Source organism: Triticum aestivum, chromosome 1B (assembly GCF_018294505.1).
Source record: "Triticum aestivum cultivar Chinese Spring chromosome 1B, IWGSC CS RefSeq v2.1, whole genome shotgun sequence".
Lineage (NCBI taxonomy): Eukaryota > Viridiplantae > Streptophyta > Magnoliopsida > Poales > Poaceae > Triticum > Triticum aestivum.
In genome coordinates this window covers 449773105-449779643 of record NC_057795.1, presented here as the reverse complement: position 1 = coordinate 449779643, position 6539 = coordinate 449773105, and positions in this window count along the sequence as shown.

Sequence of the window (6539 nt, the reverse complement as noted above, 5' to 3'; positions counted from 1 at the left end):
AGATTGATCTTTCTTGCCATGGGAGAAGTGCTTAGCTTTGGGTTCAATCTTGCGGTGTTCTTACCCAGTGACAGAAAAGGTTGCAAGACATGTATTGTATTGTTGCCATCGAGGATAAAAAGATGGGGTTTATATCATATTCTTGAGTTTATCCCTCTACATCATGTCATCTTTCTTAATGCGTTACTCTATTCTTATGAACTTAATACTCTAGATGCATGCTGGATAGCGGTCGATGTGTGGAGTAATAGTAGTAGATGCAGGCAGGAGTCGGTCTACTTGTTGCGGACGTGATGCCTATATACATGATCATGCCTAGATAATGTCATAATTATTCGCTTTTCTATCAATTGCTCGACAGTAATTTGTTTACCCACCGTAATACTTATGCTATCTTGAGAGAAGCCACTAGTGAAACCTATGCCCCCCGGGTCTATTCTTTATCATATTTGCTTTCAATCTACTTTTATTTTTATTTTCTGCATCTATATTATAAAATACCAAAACTACATTTATCTTATCATATTACCTCTATCAGATCTCACTTTCGCAAGTGGCCGTGAAGGGATTGACAACCCCTTTATCGCACTGGTTGCGAGTTCTTTGTTTGTTTGTGTAGGTTCGTGGGACTTGTTGAGGAGCCTCCTACTGGATTGATACCTTGGTTCTCAAAAAATGAGGGAAATACTAACGTTGTTGTGCTGCATCACCCTTTCCTCTTCAAGGAAAACCAATGCAAGCTCAAGACGTAGCAAAGCTTTGTACTGTTTCTAGATCACAAGGTGTTGCGGTGGACAGACTACGAAGAACACTACGAAGAACACGACGAGCAAGTTGAAACCCTAATGTGGATCTAGGCTACAGAAGAACGAGTGCTTATAGATGCAGGTTGAGTGCGGAGGATCACCACTATTCTCTGGTTCGATTCAGAGTGATGCAGCGGCCTGGGACGAAGACGGCGGTGTGCTCTGCAGCGGCGACGGAGCTCGAGCAACAGAGGTCGCGAGAGGAAGAAGACGATGGAAAGGGGGAGAATGAGAAGAAGACTGGTCGTGGCTATTTATAAAGAAGGACTCATAAGTGGGCAAGAAAAACGAGGAGACCAAAACATGGTTATCCAGCTGTTCGGGCGCCTCGATTCTCAGACGGGTATTAAGATAAAAGATCCGTTGAGATATGTTGATAAGATGTGAATAAATGACAGTTGACATCATGGCGGGTTATCACAGATCAAGAACATGACATCATGGCAGGTTGTAAACTCTCGCGCAATAAGGAGCATAATATTTTTTCAAAGTGTTGAAGATTGACATGAACCTGTTCAAATCAATCTGGAGCCTAATGTTGGGGATATAACTACTAGGTATGACCCACCCAGGAGGGGCCGGGTTATACCTATGGCGATTCATAAGATGAAGCCCAAGACGATACTTGAAGATGGCGGTTCATTTAAGGGCCCAAGGCCCAAAGGCGGCTTAAGGGCCGTAGAGATAAACCGCCATATGTATATGACTTGTATTGTAATGCAAGAATAGATAGACACCGAGCCGGACACTGTTTATGAGCCGGCGGGGACTCTGTGAGCCACGGGGCATCGACCTCTGTATATAAAGGGACGACCCGGCGGCAGTTCTGGACAAGTAACATCAGATTGAAAACTAGGTCAAGCGAATTCGCTCCCTGGTAATGGAGACATAAGCAATCCAACCTCAAACTGGATTAAGCCATTACCTTCACCACAAGGGGCCAAACGAGTATAAACTCCCGTGTCCTTTGTCCCGTTTAAACCCTTTAAGCTTCCTAGTTGCGATGGATCAATGACTAAGTCCTTTTGCTAGGACATCTGCCTGATGTTTCCACGACAGGTATGATAGAAAAATTGCTGGCTAATCCTCATGCAGCAGATGGAACACTACATCCTGATATGCATCTAATTTATATGGATGAAGTTTGTGGATTATTTAAGCTTGCAGGTTTGCTCGAGGATGGAGTAAAGAAGAAGGTCTTCCCTTTATCTTTGAAGGGAAATGTATTGACATGGTATAGGCTATGTGATGATATTGGATCTTGGAACTATAACCGATTGAAATTGGAATTTCATCAGAAGTTTTATCCTATGCATTTGGTTCATCGTGATCGGAATTACATATAATTTTTGGCCTCGTGAAGGATAAAGTATCACTCAAGCTTGGGGGAGGCTTAAGTCAATGTTATATTCATGCCCCAATCATGAGCTCTCATGAGAAATTATTGTTCCGAATTTTTATGGTCGGCTTTCTTGTAATGATCAATCCATGCTCGATACTTCTTGTACTGGTTCTTTTATGAAGAAGACTATTGAATTCAAATGGGATTTATTATTAAGAATTAAAGGCAACTTCGAAGATTGGGAACTCGACGAATGTAATGAGTGAGGTATAAACTAAACCTTAAGTTTGATTGTGTTAAATCTTTTATGGACACCGATGCTTTTCGTGAATTTAGCACTAAATATGGACTTGACTATGAGATAGTAGCTTCTTTCTGTGAATCATTTGCTACTCATGTGGATCTCCCTAAGGAGAAGTAGTTTAAATATCATCCTTCCATTGAAGTAAAAGTAGTGGAATCTATTGAAGTTGAAGAAGAAACTATTACTTATAATGTTGATCCTATTGTTCCTACTGCTTATATTGAGAAACCACCTTTCCCATTTAGAATCAAGGAAGATGCTAAAGCTTCAACTGTGGTTCCTAAGAGTTATACTAGAACACCTACACCCCTTGAACAAATTAAAGTTGAAACTAATGTTGCTATGGTTAAAGATCTCTTGGTCGATAATATTGATGGGCATGTTATTTATTTCTGTGATGAAGCTGCTAGAATTGCTAAACCTGATATTAAAGATAAACATAGACCTATTGTTGGAATGCTTGTTTTTTCTGTTAAAATAGGAGATCATTGTTATCATGGCTTATGTGATGTGGGTGCTAGTGTGAGTGAAATTCCTTTTACCTTATACCAAGAAATTATGAATGATATTGCACCTGTTGATGTAGAAGATATTGATGTTACTCTTAAGCTTGCCGATAGAGATACTATATCACCAATTGGGATTGTTAGAGATGTTGAAGTCTTGTGTGGGAAAATAAAATACCCTACTGATTTTCTTGTTCTTGGTTCCACACAAGATGATTTTTGTCCCATTATATTTGGTAGACCTTTCTTGAACACTGTTAATGCTAAGATAGACTGTGAGAAAGAAATTGTTACTATAAGTTTTGGGGATGTGTCTCATGATTTTAATTTCTCTAAATTTCGTAGACAACCCCATGATAAGGAATTGCCTAGTAAATATGAAATTATTGGTCTTGCTTCTATTTCCATACCTCCTACTGATCCTTTAGAACAATATTTGCTAGACCATGAAAATGATATGTTCATGAATGAAATAAAGGAATTAGATAAAATGTTCTTTAAACAAGGGCCTCTTTTGAAACACAACTTGCTTGTTGATATTCTTGGGGATCCTCCTCCACCCAAGGGTGATCCCGTGTTTGAGCTTAAACAATTACCTGATACTTTCAAATATGCTTATCTTGATGAAAATAATATATATCCTGCTATTATTAGTGCTAACCTTTCAGAGCATGACAAAAAGAATTGAAAACTCTGAAAAAGCACCATGCCGCTATTGGATATACTCTTGATGATCTTAAAGGCATTAGTCCCACTCTATGTGAGCACAAAATTAATATGGAGCCTGACGCTAAACAAATTGTTGATCATCAACGACGGTTAACTCCTAAGATGAAGGAAGTGGTAAGAAATGAAATACTAAAGCTTTTGGAGGCTGGTATAATTTATCCTATTGCTGATAGTAGGTGGGTAATTCTCATTCATTGTGTCCCTAAGAAGGGGGGTATTACTGTTGTTCCTAATGATAAGAATGAATTGATCCCTCAAAAATTGTTACACGTTATAGAATGGTAATTGATTTTCGCAAATTAAACAAAACTACTAGGAAAGATCATTACCCTCTACCTTTTATTGATCAAATGCTAGAAAGGATGTCCAAACATATGCATTTTTTCTTTCTAGATGGTTATTATGGTTTTTCTCAAATACCTGTGTCAAAAGAGGATCAAGAAAAGACTACTTTTGCATGTCCTTTTGGTACCTTTTCTTATAGACATATGTCTTTTGGTTTATGAAATGTACCTGCTACCTTTCAAAGATGTATGACTGCTATATTGTTTGACTTTTGTGAAAAGATTGTTGAGGTTTTCATGGATGATTTCTCAATTTACGGAACTTCTTTTGACGATTGCTTAACCAATCTTGATCAAGTTTTACAGAGGTGTGAAGAAACTAATCTTTTTTTGAATTGGGAGAAGTTCCACTTTATTGTTAATGAAGGTATTGTCTTGGGGCATCAAATTTATGAAAGAGGTATTGAAGTGGATAAAGTTAAAGTAGATGCTATTGAAAAGATGCAGTGTCCTAAAGATATCAAAGTTATAAGAAGTTTCCTTTGTCATGCTGGTTTTTATAGGATGTTTATTAAAGACTTCTCTAAAATTTCTAGGCCTCTCACTTATCTCTTGCAAAAAGATGTTCCTTTTTTATGATGATCGTGTAGAAGCATTAGAAATACTTAAGAACGCCTTGATTTCTGCACCTATTGTTCAACCACCTGATTGGAATTTACCCTTTGAAATTATGTGTGATGCTAGTGATTATGTTGTTGGTGCTGTTCTAGGACAAAGAGTTGATAAGAAGTTGAATGTTATTCATTATGCTAGTAAAAATCAAGACAGTGCCTCGATAAATTATGCTACTACTGAAAAAGAATTTTTAGGAGTTGTTTTTGTTGATTCCAAAGTTACTATTCATACTGATCATGCTGCTATTAAATATCTTATCAAAAAAAAGATGCTAAAACTAGATTTATTACATGGGTTCTCTTGCTGCAAGAATTTGATTTGCATATTATTGATAGAAAGGGAGCTTAGAACCCTATTGCAGACAACCTATCTAGGTTAGAAAATGTTCTTGATGACCCACTGCCTATTGATGATAGCTTTCTTGATGAGCAATTAGCTGTCATAAATGCTTCTCGTAATGCTCCATGTTATGCTGATTATGCTAATTACATTGTTGCTAAATTTATACCACCTAGTTTGACATACCAGCAAAAGAAAATGTTTTTCTATGATTTAAGACATTACTTTTGGGATGACCCATACCTTTATAAAGGAGTAGATGGTGTTATTAGATGTTGTGTAGCTAAGCATGAACATGAACAGACCCTATGCAAGTGCCACTCTGAGGCTTTGCACCGGAGGAGTACATAAGGTATACTTTCCAGAACGTTTCAGACTCCGAAAAAGAATAGGTATGTGGCACGGTAAGTAAACCGACTCCAAAACTATTCTAATGGAAATTTTTCTCCATTTTAGAATGTTTAAATAATTAGGAAAATTAAAAGCAGTACGAAGAGTACACAAGGAAGCGGCAAGGCAGGGGCGCACCCTACCCCTTGGGCGCGCCCTGTACCTTTCCGCCACCTCGTCTGCCCTCCAACTCTATTTTCTTGCACAATACTTCTTTTGGTTGGTAAAATTTCATTATATAATCTCACTAAGGTTTTGACCACTATACCGCTACAAAATCCTCTGTTCTTGTTTCGAGTTGTTTTTCTGAAAGATCTAGATCGCCAAGACGTCTTCAAGCACCCCCAAGGACAAGTTTTACGAGAAGGTTATCAACCCTTAGCTCGCGGAGGTGCTGCAACACCCTCAAACCATTGAGATGCGTGAGGGGATGCTGCACATCCGCGATGTTGACGGGCCAAAGAAGACCACAAGCATGGAGACAAGGCTCAAAGAAATGGAGCAACAAGTCTTCAAGGGACAAGGGATGGTGGAACGTGGACTCAACGCCAATCACATGATGATCGCTGAATTTCCAATGGTCACAAGCTGGATGCCAAGAACATTGGGGAGGCCATCTTCAAGCTTCATGAGAAAATCGAGCATCTTCAAGCCCAGATCTATGACCTACAAAACCAAAACTATGAGTATGAATACAGATTTAAGAGGATGAGTTTGGCTGTAGATTTGAGGATTCCGAAGACTCATTCATCTTTTTATGATGGTGAACCTATGCCTTGGAAGGTAGAGGACAAGATTCTTTCATCATCAACAACTCCATCATCACCACCTCCAAATAAAGAGATCTAAATACATGGGTATGGGCACTCCCCTTGGCAACTGCCAAGCTTAGGGGAGATGCCCCGGTATCGTATCACCATCACACCTTTACCTTTATCCTTTTTCTTAGTTCGATCCTTTTGGTTATATACTTAACTATTAGAATAAAAGTTTTTAGTATGATCTAGCTTTAAGTTTTGCTTTATCTTCCCTCTATGTAATCGAGTCTGAGAGTTATATAAGAAAGAGTAGTTTTGAGTTGATGGCTTTGTTTTCTTGCTATGATCTTGAGGGAAAGAAATAAAGAGAATAATAAAAAGAAACAAAAAGATCATATAATGATCT